Here is an 18,966-nt window from a genome sequence, read left to right on the forward strand (position 1 = left end):
ATTGTGCATTAAAAACACTTCAAAAGAAATGACATTAACACTAAAGGCAACTTTGTGTAAAGCGTTCCTGTCTGTAAGAGTTTTCATTGATATGCCTTATTTATATCACTAATACCGCCAATTATTTTGCTCTCTGCCCTTCAAACTGAACAGGAGAGATAGTTTCAGTTTTGGCCATATTTGGTTCACGTAAAGCTCGATTGGACACTATCTTTCTGTCTTACAGTCTTTCTGAATTCAGGCTGCTCAGAAGCCCACTGCACTTTCAGGGTATGAGCTTGTTTCTGCCATGATTTTGGCATGCTGTGAGCTTATCTCTCCTCTCTGTCTGGGCAAGGAGGACGATGGGGTGGTTGACTTTTTGGCCTTTCCCACCCTTGGAAGGTTTCACAGCACTATTCCCTTTTGCCATCATGGTTTATTCTCTAATGTTATATTCAAGAGATAAGTCAGTTCCAGAACAGACATGATATTTCTCTTCTAGATGAACCGTCTGCCAATTTTGTACTCAGAGGTCTCGTTTCTGTGGTATCCCTCACCCAGGGAGAACGGTGATGTGTGGCTGCTGAAAGACCCGAGACCCTGTGGTGGCCATCTTCTGCTCTCTACTTTTTTGGTAGGACTGTGTCTTCTGTTCATCATCATTTTGCTTGGTAGCTGAAAATCGGTGTACCTTTTCAAGTACTACATTGCTCCCCTCTCCTCCTGCCTGAAGAAATTATTGGATGTTTCTCTGAGAACTCCAGATACTAAGATTTTGTTTCTGTTTATGGTTTATAGTGCTGTTTCAATGCTTAATTTACTTTAGTACTTTTGCTTTGGCACCTCAGTATATTCCACTTAGTCTGCAGTCTCCATTTTTCAGCAAGTTCAAAACTTCCTGGTGAACTTAAAATTCAAACTGCTGCTGACTCTAGGGACCAGAAACCTTCAAAGGCATTGCAATTCTGTCCTGTCCTGGGAGTGCCCAAAATTGCTAATGGAGACATATCTTAAGAGCACAGAAGCTCTAAAATGAAAAACTTTGAGTAGTATCTTCAGAATTTGAGGTCAACATTTTTTTTCTTGCTAACTGCTTATGAATCCATCTCCAGCACAGTCTGCTCCTCTTTAGTGATGTGGTTCGCATTGGACATTGGTTGTAAGCTTGACATCATCCTTCTGATAGCAACTTTGTAGTTACATATTTCAGGCATCATGCTTGCAAAGATCCCGTGTAGACAGAGAGTGAAGTCGTGTGTTAGAGCCAGGAAATGATTTTATTCTGTGGTTATCATACTGTGGGATTTAATTCTGAAAAAATGTTGGCTTTACTTGAATTGCTTACCTGTAATTCATTTGCAGTGTTGTTTCTGTTGGCGACCATATTTCTCTGTGTTATCAACCACATATAGTCATCCTGCAGATTTGAACTGCAGGTGCTCCAGTTACATCTTGAACCTCACTGGATATCCATCAAGGAATTATTTGGCATCACTAAGTGCAGCTGGTGCAACTATCAGAAAGGGTGGCTTTTGAAAGACTGTTCAAGATGGCTTTGATAAATGCAAAGTTTGAGAGTTTTCATTTGTTTTCCATAGAAAAACTATGAAATGGAAGGCCGTTCATGTATTGTAGGAGGAAGATCTTTACCCTGCTGAGAGATGGCAGATGGGAAAACAAGAATCTTACATTTCACTGATAGCCAGCATGCTGTATGTATTAATGTCCTGCTTCCTATCTTCAACAAATCTCTAAATTTAGAGATAAGACAGTTGTAAGATTACAACCTGTATCAGGAATCTGTGTTTGTGGTTGCTTTCCATTCCTCTGTATGTGTGTGATTACATTACCCAGGCTCATCTGAACATTTTCGCCTGCCATTTTTCCTGCCAGGCTGGAGACAGGAGTGGTGTTTGGCTTACAGTTTTGCTTTTCTGTGATACACCATAAGTCTGGTCCCTGTTGGTGCTTTGAGCCAGTGATCTGCTCTCCATGTCCTATCTCCTTCAAGATGATGTTTGGGGGTGTGGTGTGGGCATCCAGAGAACTTTTGTGGTGAAAAGTCTGTTATGTGTCCTACTCTGACCACAGCAGAGGCTTCTATTCATTCCTGTAATGTTTTCTCCACTGGCCTCTATCAAGGACGAAGGCTGTGGACAAGCTGAACATAATAGATATCCTTGTTGCTTTTGCTGACATTCAAAATCTGTCTTTTCTGATGTAACAGATAATTTTTGTGTCAGTTAAAGAGATGAGATCCTTATTTCCCTGAACATCTCAAACGGATATGAAAGTAATATTTTGCTTTGGCTGATTTATGAGTATGTGTTGCCATTGCCAGTAGATTATCTGTACTGATAATGGATTTTTACTTGACGTTGTGGAGACTTGTTACAGATGTGTGTTTCTTCCTCTTATCTTCCTCCAGAAGATTTGTACATCCCGGAAGACACGACAAGCTTTCTTTTTGGGCTGGGCAGGGAACAGGAAGGGTTTATGCTACTGTTTGTGTGAGCCACCAGAACTGTTTCGGCTTGGGGCTGCTGCTTGTTTAGGATTTGCTTCTATCCTCCGGTCCCTGGGAGGGAACTTTTATTGCCATTGCAGATCATGAAATTGGATCACTTATTCCCTTACCAGTTTGCCTTGCTAGCATTTCTGGCATTTAGTAGAGCTCTGTGCACGCCTGAAAGTGTTGTTAGCTTGTTTTTAGGTCATATTTGGCATCGAGGACTGGCTAAGAGACGTGCTGTGGCTTGTTTTTGTTTATTTATTCGTGCCAGTCTTTCATCCCAGCAGGTTTTCTGCTGCCCCCAAAGCCAGTGTGCTTGGCTTCACTAAGGCAGCAGACCCCAGCCAGGGCCTGGCGCTCCCCCTTCCCCACCCTACAACCCCCAACCCACCTCCTACACCCCTGCCCGCTGTTACAGACTTCAAAAGCAGCCAGCTGTGGTAGATCCGTGTCCCAAAAGGGGTTTTTATATTACACAGTGTGGCAGGACCCAGTGATTCACTGTACCCGTGCGCTGGCAGGATGTGGCTGTGCAGAAGCTCGGTGTAAGGGGGGGGGTGGCCCTGTACACAGGCATGTGCTGCTGTCCGGGCACCCAGACCCACTCTTTGGGCTAACGGGGGAGTAGAGAGGCTCGGGAGAGACCACAGTTGTAGAATTACAGAATCATTTGGGTTGGAGAAGACCCTTAATATCACCAAGTCCTACCACCACCTAACACTACAGGTCTATCGCTAAGCCAGGTCCTTAAGCACCATGTCCACACATCTCTTTGACACCTCCCCGGGCAGCCCGTCCCAATGCCCAGCCACCCTTTCCGTGAAGAAATTCTTCCTGATATCCAACCTAAATCTTCCCCGGTGCAACTTGAGCCTGTTGCCTCACACCCTGTCACTTGTCCCTTGAGAAAAGAGCCCGACACCTCCTCGGGCAGCCTCCTTTCAGGGACTGACAGGGGTTACGGGGGTCTCCCCCTCGGCCACCCCTTCTGGATGGCCGCTCAGAGCAGGGCGCTGGGGATGGTCAAAGGAGAGCAAAGGGGAGATGCCAACAGCGTAGAGCCACCCCAACGGGGCCCCCCGGCTGCTCGAAGTCCCCGGCTGGACAGACGGACCCCGGGGGGCTGTCGGGGGGCTGCGGTGTGCAGCGTGGGCCCGCGCCCACCCGGGGGCAGCACCGCCACGGCTGTCGGGGGGCTCCGAGACCCCCGGCCGCCGCTTCGGCCCCGCCGCCGAGCGATGGGCTCCGCTCGCTGGGTTTTATCCTCCTCCCGTGGCATTGTCCCACGCTTTTGTTCAAGCCCTCCGTTAGGGTGTGCATGCGGTAAATAACCCGCACGCGTGCGGCCGATGGGAAAACGCTGCGGCGGGCGTAAAACAGACCTAAGAAATTCTCAGCGTGTGGCCGAAATATCCATCCTTCTAAGTGGATGAAACGGGGTTTTAGAGCTTATACTTGTGCTGTTGCAACTAAATTAAGTCATGAAAGAGGATAATACAATGTACCATCATTCTGAAGTAATTTAATCATGAAAACTAAAAATTTGGAAGCAAACAGATATTTTACTTAATAGAAACCATCTGCACTGTACAGTAGGCAAATTGTATAAAAATGAATAAAACTGTCTCTGGAGGAAAATGACTCAGGCACCAGCTTATATAATGAAGATGTATATGTGCCTTTTAGCATTTGCATTGTCTATTAGACTAGGTAAATCGCAGCACTAGTGTAAGTGAAACAGTTACAAATTTTATTACCATCATATGACTGATGACAAATGCAGTAATAGAAGTAATGCGTGTTAGGCAGGGCTTCTTCCAGAACCTAAAGAGCATTGTGCCTCGGACGGGGCCGCACAGCCGAACCCGTAGCGAGTGGCGGGTGGCTGGGCCCTGCCGGGGGTGCCGCTTGTCCACGGGCAGCCCCTCGGGGACAGCCTGGGCTCATCAAGGTCAGGCTGGGCTTACGGCCGTCCAGAGACGATTTCCTATGAACCCTTTATTTGGCTGTGCTGGGCAGATGCTCTTGAAACTGGTCCTTTACTCGTGTCACCACACAGCAGAATGTGTCTGTTTGACGCAGGGATGCTTTTCTTCTTTCGTGCCAGCATGTCTCTTTTTCCCCTGTTGTTGAAGGACAGGTTTCTGTACTTCTCAAAATATTTATTCGTTTGCATTCAGCAGCTTTCCTAAGTGTTTGCAAATAATATGAATTATTCAATTTCAGGGCTGTAATAGCCCGCATCTAGTCTGCTTTTAAAATGAAGTTTGTAAGAGCCACTTTCAGTTGCTGAGATTTAACACTCGAAATAAATGTGCCCCGTGTTAAAAGCTTTGTACTATTTCTTCCAAAGCCACAACAATATCTGTTTAGAAAAGCAGAGCGCAGGAATTTTCTGACACAACATTTTTTACAACAAAGGAAAATCCCACCCTCCCGGTGACATTTGTGCTTATACTTTCTCAGCTGGCATTTTAAAGGATGGGTGTACGAGGGAAATCTGTGTAATGCAAAAGCAGATTTATTTTTGTTCTAGGAAGAGTAAGGAGGTGAAAGCAGAATCAGTTTCCGCTTGCATATTAAGCATATTTGGCAACGGGAACATTTCACATTAACAAATATGTAAAGTAAAAATACGTCCCAAAAGATTAAGACTTCTGTGGATTTAAAACAAATTAGATGCAGTTTGCCACCCCGGTATTCTGTCTGTCTGTTCTGCTGGGTGCAGTTGCAGTGCATGGGCGCAGCTCCCCCCTGCAGCACGGGGGTGCGGGGAGCTGAGGTTGCAGCCCCCTGGGGGGGAGCCCCCAGCTCCGAGGTGGGGCGCTGGGGCTGTGCCTCTCCTGGTGACAAGGCACACGCTGGAAGTGTCACCGGGGAGCTGTTGGTCCCCAGAAAGGTTCTGGCACTCGGAGAAGAGGGGGTGACCTGGGGATGAGGTGCGGTGGATGGTAGCTGACCCCCACAAAAGCATTTTAGGTAAAATGCTGCTCTTTTTCCTAAGCGTGGCTGTGTTTTATTTATTTATTATTTTATTTCTCGTAAGAAGATGATGCAGAGGATGTGGAGTGGAGCGGGCACCGCACCACCCGGGAAGGGCCGCGGGCTCTTTGTGTGCCGTCGCGGTGATTGATGGCCGCGCTGCTTGGGAAACGGGCAGGAGGTGCTGAGCAGTTGTCCTCAGAGGGGACCTGGCGTTGCTTTTGTGTGGCCCTATGGAAATGAGTTGTCTTTTTAGCATTCCCCCCACGGCGTTCAAATTTGGAAGTTCTTCAAGAAAGAAGCAAACGCTTGGAGTCCAGAAGCTGCTCTTTAGTAGCGCGTGATGGTTTTGAGGCAGGTCTAATGTGGGGCCTGGATGGCTTAAGAGCGGATATGTAAGGACAGAGCTGTCTCCTGGGGCTCGACGTGCCCCCCTTAAGGCAGCCTGAGCCACCCCATCGACTTCAGTGGGCCTGGGTTAAATCCTTGCTGGCACAAAACCCACAGATATTTAGCCCAGGTCTCCTGAATGGGGAAGGAATTTGGCCATCAAGTACAGAGAGGGATCAGTCCCATGCATTTAAATATATTGTTAACAGTGTTTCATTAATTAATAGCAGTTACTCTGACAAAAAGAAAAGTCTTTTGTTGCCTATGGCTGTTCAAACCCGAAGGAAAAAAGGGCCTTCCCTGACTTTTTTTTTTTTTTTTGGTTAAAGCGTAGTCTGCTTTCAGTAAAAAAATGGAAACAGCTAAGATTTCCTAAATATGTATGGAATTTAGAACCTCACAGATTTTCAATAGTGCAAATGTAATTTTTTACAGATTGCAAAAGCAAAAGCACAAATAGCAGTTTATCATTTTATTTTCTAATCTGGCGGTAAAGTCAAGTAAAACATGAAACTCTGGGATGCAAATAGCCCTGTAGTCCAAAAGCACAAAGGAAATGGCTTCAGAATGAAGACATTTATTTTCTTCTTGCTTCCCCGTAACATGGTTTATTTAGTTTCATGTGATTTGTGCCAGGACAAAGTGTGTTCTATAAACAAAAAAGGGAAAAGGTTAAACCGGTAATGAAGTGCAATGACAATAAAAAATAATGATGACTGTATTTAAAAAAAAAAAAAAAAAGAGGAGTGAAGAGCACTGCAAGTGCGGGGTGGATGAGTCGGCGGACCCCAAAATAGACTCGTTAGGAAAGTAAAGCCCGCTGTGTTTGGTGAGGGAGAAGGGGGCTTTGGAAACACATCTGTGTTTCTTAGGCTCACGAGCTCCCTCGGAAACTGCTGGATCTGTGCTCCCGAATCACTCGGGCATTTTGGGAGGCTTGGCCCCTGCCCTGCCTGGTTCTCCCCAGTGCCAGGGGGGCTTGGTGCCTGCCCCCAGCACCCCCCCTCCCCAGACGTGCAGCGGGGGGACATGGCGGTGTACCAGAGCGGTGTTCCTCCCGAGGGGCACCCTGGGCACCGGGTGGGCTCTGCACAGGGGCTGGGGCCGGGTGGGCACCAGCCCCAGCGGGGGGCTCGCTGCTGCACCCCTGAAATGGGGCTGTGGGGGCAAGGGCCCCGACCCCGCTCCCGGCCCTAGAAGCAGGGGCTGCTCATCCACACGATGGCACTCTTAAGCTTTCAAACAATTTCATTTAACTCTGCATTTAATGCAAAATCTGTTTTTTCTTTCCCCCCTGCCAAAAGCGAAGGAGAAGGAGCTGGGGGGACGCGGCGCGCAACTTGGAGTCCCCCGCCAAGGCCAAACGTCCCGGGTTGTCCCCGGCCCCTCCTCAGCCTCGGTGCCCACAGAGGCAAGCCCAAGAGCAAGCTCATGTTTGGACATTTATGGGGGGAAAAGGTTATATTTTTTGTTTTGTAGCTTATTCTGCACAGCCTAAGCTGTACAAAAGTCAGTGTGGGCTGTTTTCTCAAACACTTTTCGCTATTAAGTGTCTCTTAAAAACAAGAATTCGTCGCTATCAATCTGGCAACTTCTGGGAGTGCTAAATTTACTCCATATTAAAGCGCGTGTGGGAGGGGAGGGAGGTGGAGGGGTGCTGGGGGCAGATCCTGTTCTTCTCCGTGCAGCTACCCTGATGGCTATATCATCCTGTCTGGGAGGTATGTGTGTGCCTGTCGGAAAAGTCAGCACATCACTGCACACCAGCACAGCCGTGGAAGCAATTTCTGCTCCTTTCCCCCTGCCTGCCAGGTGGGTTTGGGTCTTGTGGTCAGGGTCTGGAAGGATTTTCTGGCTCCGCAGCCTCACGGTGCTGCTCAGCCAGCAGCCTGCCCTGGGTTTGCGTACAGGTCGCTGACCCGATATGTTTTCCTGGCAGGAAAAGCACAAGACCTTGCTCCTTTGTTCACTTCTTCACCTGAAGGTAACACCTACCTATGGGATGCAGATCTTTAAGCTTCTCCACCAGGTTTTAGCCACCAGCACTTGGTACCGCTGCTCCTGCTGGGGCAGCATGTGCCAACTTATTTTTCAAGGGAAGCAAGTTTTGCATCAAGGTCTCACTGCTGGAAAACCCACCCCTATCGGCGCCAGGCAGGGCAGCAGCTGGACCGGGAGAGAAGCTCAGAGGGCCTTCACCATGGCCCTCATGTCCGCTGTCCCCATGTCAGCCTGCCCATCCTCTGATTTAACCTTACCAAACTGTGTGCAACCCCTTCTAAAACTGAGGTAGCAGTGGGTCACTGCGTCACCAAATCACGGGCAGATGCAGCAAATGTTGCAAAAAAAAGGACAAATCTCTGACCCCTTGCACACAAAAGGAGCCCTTCCACGGGACAGAACCCTGCCAGCAGCGTAATGCACGTCCTAAAGGTGCCAGGAGACTGGGCTGCTGCTGGGGAGCATCTCTGCAGGCAGGAGAGCTCCTCCTCGGTGTGCGGGGGGTATCAGTGGGCTGGGGGAGCTGTGGGGGGGGGTAACAGCACCAATGGGGTCTTGGCTCCATGCTGCACGGCTGAATGGGGGGTGATCGCCTGATCTGTGTGTGCACTGATCCCGGTTCAGGGAATCCTCACGTATTAATTCCCTCATAGGCTGCGTGTGTTGCCAGCATGGTGGTTCAGTCCCTACCTGCCGCTCGTGTCTCTCTGAACAGTTTGGCTGTTTTCTGGGTGCTTGCGGGCTGCCAGGCTTCGCCTTACCACTCCTGGGTACAAGGGGGAGCCTCTGGGAGCAGTGGGGAGCAGGACTTCAGAGCTGTGCTGGATTGCATCTTCCAACAATGGCCAAGCTGGGGTTCGAGGGCATTCTCCAGGGAGTGTCCAAAACCAACACAATTACCTCGGTTATTACTATTTGCATTGGCAGAACTGCTGTAAATACGTGTGCAGGAACAGTAACTCCCCTGCTTTGTGCCTGTTGGATAGCAACTAGTCCATCTAACTAGTGGACAATCTTATTTTTTGCTTTTTCATAAGGGTCATGATAGTTTAACGTACAATTTGTTCTAGAGGTTGGCTGACTGCACCTCTTTCAGGTTAAACCCTGACATTTGCCCCAGAGTGAGGTGCAGCGAGTCCTGTGCAGGGATTCTGCAAAAATGGCTCTTCAAAGGACAAGGAGGGCCTCAGTTTTGCATACATGCAGAAGATTTGAACATATTTGGCCCACACTCCTAGGCTCCACAGAAAGCTTATTTCTCCACAATTTCAATCTAAAACCAACCGATTTTTGCAACTTATCCCAGTGCCAAATTAGGGTCTCATTTATTAGAAGACCGCTTCCCACCCCTGACGTTTTCAAAACATTTTCTGGCATGTCAGAGGTTAAAAATAATTTACTAGTTGAATTCTTCAGTACTTAATTAAAAAAGAGATTATTTGTACAAAACAGGAAACAATCATTTGGGCAGAGTTCACTCACGTTGTACGCTCTGCCTCATTTTTACTAAAGAAATTCTTTTGTTATGATTTTTGAGCATGTGCACGTCATGTGTTATCCCTGGGTCTTTTTTTTTTTCACGTGTTATAGTGCATTTAATAGAAATATGATGGGGAGACCTATGCTGATGTGCAGCTACAGATAGATTTTTCTACTGATGTGGAAGTACTGGGTTAAGTCCATTCCTCACAGAGCTCCACTTTTTCATCATAGAATAATCCCTGCTATATTTTCTTGTTAACAGGAGTAAGGAATTGTGCTGTTTTGTGAATAAATAGCAGATATGCTCTAACGTATTGCAAAAAAAAACCCACAATAGGTACTGCGCATAAGAAGAAGTTAGTGCTGTATCAATATCAAGTTATTTACAGTGCTTTTATTTCCGTATTAGTTAGGAAGGGGAATGCGGCAGGGACTCTTCACTGCAATTACGAGATATCTCTTGAGGTCACCTGCGTTTTTGGTTACATGTATTGCAAAGGGAGCATAATTTATTCCAGTTAATTTTGGATTTGAAGAGCAAAGATGCACAGGCTATTAATCCGGTGAATGTAAAATGTTTGGCGTGTTTGCCTTCGCAGTGCTTTCCTCTGTTCTGAAAGTCTCGGCTGAAGAGGGCAGCTCATCAGTTGGTTTGGGGGGCAAAACTCATCTTTCCTTTAGAAAATGCAGAATGCTCAATGAATGGCAAAAGTGCTTTTAAAAGGGGCTCATGGAACACTTTGAAAATATTAATTAGTGTGTTGAAGCATTCTGCATAGCATATCATAGTAAAACTGCTCCAGGGGGTTGCTTGGAATGAATTATTAATATGAATCCCTCTCTCCCTTATGCTTCACACCCTGATTTTATGGGACTTGGCGTGGGTTGGGGTGTCTATTAGATTCACTTATTGCCTGTTTAGTGGGAGTACTTTGTAGGCTGCATCAAAAGGTCACTTTTTTTTTTTTTTTTTTAACATAATCCCAAATTTCAGCTGGTAAAAAGACTGGATTCCCCCAAATGTGAAAGGTGAGCTATTGCGAAAAAGAAGCAAACTCGCCACAAAGCCATGATTAAAATCGTGTGGTAAATATGCAGCAGGGAAGGGGAACACATCCGGACTCCTCAGTCCCTGTGGCACCAGGATGGAGCTCCTTTAGGTGCATCACCCTGTGCTTGTGCTGAACTGAGGGCATGGCGCAGCCACATGCAAATCTCAGCGACACGCTTGTGCAGATGAGTCTGAGAAGAACATTTGCACTAAAATGCTGTTGTAACATGTTCACGCTTCTTTCACACACGTTTAGATGCCTTGTACCACAAGTATCAGATTCATTAAATTCGCTGAGTACGGTTGCTTTTCCCCTCTTGGCTTGCAATATCACAAAGTTGAACCTGTTAACCTAACACTGAAGGAGAAAAACTGTGCTTAAGAAAAAAATTGTTTTTCAGCTCTTGAGGTCTGTTTTGATGATGTCCCTGGTGTACAAATATAAATAAATCCATAAAGTAATTTGACTTTTAATTCTTACTTGGATTACGGAAATATTTGTATTTCATGGCTGCTAGACTGAATTACAAAGGGTTTTGAGGGTCCGGTTTTCATTCTTATATGCAAAAGAAATATAAAGATGATGGCTTATAAAACAGTGGCATCTATAATACAACGATTTTCAAAGGATTGAGTATGGTGCCAAAGTCCAGTTTGCTACCTGCAGTTCCTGATGGCAGAGCAAGACTGAACTTCGGGCTTGGCGTGTTGTGCTTGGACGTTTGGAGCTCTCACTGTCTCCAGCACGAACAGTGAATAAGTTGGCTGAGAGTGCTGAGAATGAGGGGAACGTCACATCAGGCATATTTCCCATAATATTTGGGAAGAAAAAAAAAAAAAAGACATGAACAAGGAAAGAGTTTATTTCTGCATCTGAAAATAGATGCTTAAAAATAGATCTGTGTGTCGTATTTGAAAGTTTAAGAAGACGGTGTGCTTAGTCTTTCTCTGAAAGAAACAAAAAGGAAGAAAAAAGGGAAAGCTCCACACAAACAGGATTGACATTGTTGAAGCACAAAGGTTTTAGTTTATTTATGGTGTTAAAAATTTCAGATTCAGTCATCATTTTAAAAAGGAAATCACAGAGCGGTAAATGCCATGGAGATTATTAGTAATAGCATTTTTTTAAAAAGAAAGAAAAAGGTGAACGACAGCACATGATACTGGAGTCTAATAGACAGCATAAATCTGCATCATCTGCAGAAGTTTGACATGGAAGATTTTACTCTTGTGCTGTACTTCCCAGGAGTTCTGCCAAAGCAGGGTCTTAGCTGAAATTTCTTGTTGATGACAGCTTGCTGCAATTATGACAGAAACTCATCGTTAGTATCAGCCATTTCATACTTTTAAGAAAACTAACAGCTATTTCATTTGTTTTAAAAAAAGCAATCCTGAGAACTAACTCTGTTTTAGGAGTTAAACTGGTGATGGATTTTTCTGAGGAAATGATCATCTTACAGTTTCTCAAGTTGTGTTATTGGCTCTATGTAATGTGTCTTTTTTCTTTTCTTTTTCTCTCTCTCTCTTTTTTTTTTTTTTTTTTTGTTCCAGAGGAGAAAGGTTGCCAACTGATTAATATTTTAAACATGTAGACAACCTGCAGACCTTGCTCGCAGACTCAGATTTCTCCCTTATCCCTCCCAAAAATGGTTTCATTGCTAAAAACTCATTGTTAGAATTTCATACTCCCAGGTGAAACATGATTATTTATTCGCTTTATTTCACCAAAATAAAGGACAAATAATAACAGAAAGAGTTCAGCAAACAGTTAAAACAATATCACATGTAATCTCTGTGGAATTTGGTTAAGATTTCAGCTTCTCACTTAAAATTATGTGGGTCAGCCTTATGATGTGGGCAATGAATAGGAAAATATGCTGCATTTCAAGAACTGAATTTTATCTGTCTTTAAAGAAAACGCTGGTAATGCTTGGTGCAACAACGCGTAAGATGCCAGTTTAAGAGGCACTGCAGAGCAAGCTGTCATATGCTGTAAGTAGGCTCCTCTGGATGATTTATGGGGATTTATTTATATTTATTATTCAGATGACGATTTAAATATTCCACATTTTAATTTGAAAGTGTAAGAAGAGAAACTGAAAGTTGGTTGTGAGATAAGGGAGACAAAGGAGGTGAGAGAGGACCTTTGGTGGCCCCTCCATCCTGGCCAGGCCCCGGATCCTCGATGGCTTTTGGTTGACCCATGGCGCGGGCCATGTGAGAGGCTTCCCTCTGCTACCCTGAAGGCTGCTGCCATGGTGCAAGCTCAGGTTACCTCCAGGGTGACCTCCCTGCACATCATGAGCCACGTTTAGCACCTACTTACAGTGGTGTAAATCTAGAGTGCTCCCTCGGCACCAGAACTGCACCAGTAAAACTGGGAACACCGGGGTCTAATCTGAAGAAAGCATTTTGATGCATTTTGCTCTGAAAAATTCTGCATTCCTACTCTTCATAGTACCCCATTCTCCTCCCATAACTTTTCTTTTTTATCCTACTGGGGTTCCTTTTTATTTATACCTACGTGACCACTGAAAAAAGCTTTGGACTACTTTAAATAAGCACAGGACCCAGCCCTAAATTTTGATCACTCTTTATTATTATCTTCATTCTCTCTCTCTCATCCCTCATGTCTTCTGAAGTGTATGTCAGACTCTGATCTTGTATCTGTGGCACAGGAAAGAATGTATGGAGTATGGCAGACGTGGCAGATACGAATGGCCATTCATTTCTGCAGGGGTAGAATCATTCCTGGTTACAAGTGAAAAGGAAGTGGAGCGTACAAAGTCCTACCAAAGAGCACCTCACACAAAATATGCTGTGCATATGGCATGTGAGATACCTACAGAGCCATGTCTCCTCTGCCACTGAATGCTAGGTGGATAAAAGATTCAGAAAAGTCAGACTGCAAGATGTTCTTACCTAGAAAGGCTAAAATCCAGACAAATTAGAAAACATTCAGATCTACAAAAACACATTTGTGCAAAAACTAGTTAAAATTGTTAGTTTCTCCATGTCTTTCAACTTCGCATGACTCAAATTCTGCCTTTTCCTCCTGGTCCCTTGTGACACCCAGTGTCTAGTTATCACCTTTCAGCTTCCAGTGAGATCAGGGACTAGTTTAGGGGCATTCAACCTGGGCCTACCTGAAATTTTCAGCTGTAATCAAACTGGGTAAGTGCTTGTTTTAATGGTAAAATCTGCATCTTAAATATTTGCAGAGATACACACATCTGTTGTAAAACCACAGATGCGTGTCTCTGCAGATATATATACTTCAGTGTGATATATTATGTTTTATAATTAAAATTTTATTGAATTTTAATATAAAAACAAATTCATACATTAAAAATTAAGTAGAGAACAAACATGTGTGGTATCAGGAGGATACAAGCTGTGGTACAGTAGGACAACAACATCTGACCCATAAAAAACACCCTGCTTTAGTTATAAAATACCTTTGTGGCTAAGAGAGTAGTGCAATATATTATTGAGGTTCCAATATTTGGAAAAATAATACTGTTGTGTCACTTCCATTCATGAGTAAATACGCAGCTTTAAAAGTAGCTTTATTAAGCATCCAAAAGCAAATGGATTTAGACAGAGCGAGCATGGCCTTTATGCCGTATGTTTGACACTGCGAGCAGAGCAAAAGGCTTCTGGCTGTGCCCAATACAGCCCAGTCCTTGGGATGCTGGAGTGTCAGGAGCAGGTCTTCATCTGAGGAATAGTTCAGTCCTGGCTTGAGATCCCAACGTGGTCAGGTCTCTCGAGGACATCAAGGTAAGTGCTGATGTTGCATAAAGCAACTTAACTCTCCTCGGGACAGATGATAAGTGTATCCTACGGTGCCCAGAGTACTCCCCTAACAAGACTTAACGTCCTAGGGGCAAAAGTGCTGTATGGAGAAAAAGATTGACCCACCCCTTGGTGACAGCAGTGAGAACCAGATGACTTCTCCCCACCGAATGCAAGTGGTGGGCATCACATTGTGCGTCCTTCATCAAAACCGATTTCTGTGTGCAGCGCCACAAAGCAAACCGCAGCACAGGATGTATGCAAATACGGGAGGGAAAGTAGTGCTGAAATATTTGAATACTGTTACATAAAGGGGTGATGTGCTTTTGCCTTGAACGCTGTATTCATTTCCATTTCAAAAAAGATACAGCTGAAATATAAAAAGTTCACAGACAGTTGATGGAAATGATTAGACACAGGGCTAGGTTTGTGCATGATGAGAGGCTGTCAAGATCGGGAGACGAATTTTGTGGCTAACAAGAATGAAAATGGTAAAGAGATATCAAATAACGAGTAGTCCTCAGGAAATTATTGAGGATACCCTTTTTTCTCCCCTTCTGCTGATGCAGAATACAGGTACGGCCAAAGGAGGTGACAGGGAGCATGTCTCGGGCTGACGAAAGGACATGGATGTTTTGCAGATGGATGTGGCATGCATTGCCACAAGATTTCAAGAAGTTTAGAGGGTCGGGGGTTTTAAAAAGAGCAATTAGAGATTTGGATAGCAATATTTACATTAGATGATAAAAAGGTAAAGCTATGGGATGTATAATCTCATTCTCCATTAGCTGCGGGGAATGAGGGAGGTGTTTTCCAGGGGCTTTGTGGGATCTCCTGAACCTTTCCCAAGGTTTTGGAGCTTGTTGGTAGAGATGCATCCTCCTGGTACCATCAGCACTCTTGTCTCCTGTCCTCAATGGCCCACCTCTGCTTAAAAGTTAAAATTTAACTCTTAAATCAGTTCCATAGTCCACTCTGCATCATCATTTTGACCTCTCATTTGAAAAAGTTCTGTGAATCAGGTAACAATATCTGGGAATTTCATGGATGAGCAGAGACAAGCGTGTCATGACTGCAAGGATGGTGAGCAAGAGATTTTCTGAAGAGCCACATTTTCCAACTGCCTTGCACGCACACACACACGCGCACACACACCTGCAAGGATACTGCAAACCACATGCAACTCCATGCCTTCAACTTTTAACACACTTCCCCAATTAAGCTATTCAGGGCTCACACTTAAATAGCTGTCCACAGCTGCTGCAAATTGATTTATCCCCTGATGACAGTCAGAGCTGCTGACGAAGTTGCTGGAGAGAGAGAGTTCTTCAATTTAGGTGTGGCTTTATTTCTTTTTCCTTTTCACACTGACTTCAACTTACTTTTGCTTTATGATTAATTCACGATTGAATTTTAGGACATATCACAATGTATATGTCACCTCCATTTGGTATAAATAATATTATTTCCTTTTTCCTAAACGGATGAATTAAAATAGGACTTTACTGAAGTAAATGAAACCTCTTTTTTAGGAGAAAAAGAGAGGACTGCTGAGACATCCTAATGTTACAGATTTTCTAGTAGCATCTTGATATTCGTGCACTGAGAATTTACTGAAAATGTGTTTTTCAGATTGGAAATGACATATTTACACAGCCTATGGAAAGATGATGGCTTGTATTTGGTGAAAAAGTGGTATTTTCCTCTTCTCACGCATTTACTTCGTTAATCTGCAGACTTACCGATGCATCTCAGCATGCCACTGAGCTATGTACCATTTACAGTTTACATAAAGTGTTGTGGCCCATCCAACATAAACCTTCAATGAAAGATTATACTATACACAGATAATCTATAGCTCTCTCAAATGATCGCTTTATGATTGTGCATACAAAGAATACGCTCCTTCCTTATGTTTGGTTTGGAGAAAAAAACCACCTTCAGAAATGATTAATAGTAAGTGTCAGTGATTTGTTTTGGAGAGGGACTGTCTTCTTGTTATCATGGCCCCTTAACCTGGCAGGAGGATATTGATTACACGCGAACTTAACCACACTTGCAATTATTTCACCGGAAAGGATCAACAAAAAAAAAAGGAAAAACCCATGTTTCAAAATTAGAGATTTGTAGATATCTAAGAAGCATAAGGCAAAATAACATACAGATAAAGCAGACAAAAAACAATTATTTTTTTTTGTGCTAAATGCATTCAATATTGTTTAGGTACAACATATATTTATTTATTTATTTATTTTTTACAACAACAAAGGAAAGGAAAACAGGAGTTCTGTGAATTCGCACTACCCCAAAAGTCCTTGTTCACACTCAGGAGCTTGAAGGCTTGGGATGGGCCCCAGGTCACAACCCAAAGCCATAGGGGGTGAGGGCACTGGGATGGGGACCATGCACATTTTCTCACCACCCCATCCCTTGTGCCCTGCAGTTTCTCTCTTTTCTATTCATCTAACTTCCCGTTTGAATGTTTTTTCCTCATACGGTCTCCTGGTTGGATGCCGGTGTTTACAGAAGATGCTAATTGTATTTTATTACATTTTTTAAGTCTCATTGCCTAATGTTGGGCAAACAGCCTCTTCCTTCGGGAGCTGCTGCAGCTGGGGCCAGCTTCTGCCTGTCCTTGCGTTGTCCATCTGGGAATAGGGAAAGGGAAAATGATCGCCTGTACCATGCCCGTGCTCTTCTTCTGACCTGACAGTTCCCTTGACTTTCAAGAAAATCCTCCTTGCTGGTTTGGTCTGAGCTCCGGCTGTCTTAAATCAGGGCTGAGAAAAACCCTGCTGAGCTAGCGAGAGCCCTAAAGAAAAACCCAATAGTTAATAGAAAATAACAACCTTTATGCAGTGCTTTTTATACTAGACTGTAAAATTTAATCGAGGGTTTTATCTTACTGTAGAAATTTGTATTTATTTATTTATTTTTATGAAAATACCAGGTAACATTATCATTTCTGTTCTTTTCTTTCTTCATTTTATTTTTATTTTATTCTATTTTTTTTTCCTAAGTAATTTCTGTAGGAATTGACTGTATGTTTATTTAGATGTTTTCAGTAGTTATACCTAATAAATGCTGTAGGACTCTGAATTTCAAAGTCTTTTTTTTTTTTTTTTCAAGAGCTTTAGGAAAATACTTGAACCCTCATGAAGTTAGTTTCCTTACATCTGACTGAACAATGTCTTGGGAGGAAAAAAAAACCAACAAAGTATCTAATAATTTTAGTGACATTATTGAGGAACCCAGCCTCTGCTTCGCAGGGTAGGACAACAAAATTGCTTGGGCAGTGCTGGGGCATTGCTCCCTGCCCGGCAGGTTGGGGTGGGGACCTGCACCCCTGCCTGGGACTTTCGGGGGGACGGAGCCTGTAGGGCCGCGCTGTCTCCATTCACCCCCAGCACAGGTGAGAGGGGCTCGTTGCAGCCATCCCAGGGGTTGGCTCAAGATTTTGTGGGTTTTGCAACTCTTTGAGGTGTTTTCAGTGCCTCTGAGGATGAGTGCAATTAGCTTTCCAATGGTAAATAAACTAAAGATGGTTGATTCTGCCTTTCACAAATTTGTTTTCCTCACTTTCATAGGGGACTGCAGCCTGTTTACGATTTTCTCAGAAGTTCGAGAGTTGCTCGCGCTCAGTGACAAATTCTCCCCTCTAGGCAGTACAAGCAGGAAAAAAGGAGAAAAGCAAAGATAGTGGGAACCTGGAAATGGACAGTGAGTCTGCAGGGAAGGGAAAGCCCTCAGGACACCCAGGGGTTTGGGCTGGTTTCTGACTGTTTATTTACGCAATTAGAGCATGTAATTCCACAACAACAAAATAAAAAGCAGCAGCACAGGAGAAATCACAGAGAAGCACAACTGAACAGGTTGGTTACTGAGGGCTGGAGTAAAGCTCTGGAGAGCTTTCATGGTTGCAAAGTCAGGATGGCTTTGGCCACTCAGCCCAGGTAGTCTTCAAGAAGCATCTTAAAATAGAGCTGAACACAAAGGATGGAGGTGACCACTGGAGAGCACTGAGAAAGTGCTTTTAAAAGCAATGGTATGCAATGCAAGACTTGCTTGTTGTCTTTATTTTAAACTCTCTAGTTAATACTTTATGTTTTTGTGTCTTTACCTAAATAGATAAAGCTTTCTTATTGTTTCAGCTTTTCAAATAACTCAGAGGGGTTAAAGAAAAAAGGGTAGAACTGCCACTGGCTTGGAGCTGCCAAGTATTCAAGGCTGATGTAGTATTTGGAGAAAGTCTTTTGCTTCAGGACAGAAGAGCAGTGAAAATGCTTAAAGTAGCACGTGTGGTGCATGGGGTTTGTAAGAGAGAAAAAGATACATGTAAAAAGCAAAATCCAGGTAAAAGAAAAAAATTAGTCTGGATAGTCAAAATAAAAGTGAGGTTATTAAGGTCAAGGAAAAAATTATTTTGACAACTATACAGCTGAGTATTGTTGGAAAAAAATGGTTTTTTTTTGTTTTTTTTTTTTTTCCAACTCCTCGTGAATGCAACCCACTGCTTCTGCAGGCCAGTCATCAGGAACTGATCTGGGATGATAGCAGCACATCCCTGGCATGGCTGTACAAATAATTTCAGTAACATTATATATGACCAGTGGGAATGAGGATGCTCCAGCTTTCTGTCTCCGTGCGTATTTCTATCATGTCCATCACTGCTGTATCTGGTGTGTGAGATCTAATCAAGTGCATTGCATTAAAGTAAAGAAATAGGGTGAGCAATGGCCCAGCCAGCGGGGCATACCCAGGCAATCAG

This window comes from Anser anser (genome assembly GCF_964211835.1).
Source record: "Anser anser genome assembly, chromosome: 7".
In the NCBI taxonomy this organism is placed as follows: domain Eukaryota; kingdom Metazoa; phylum Chordata; class Aves; order Anseriformes; family Anatidae; genus Anser; species Anser anser.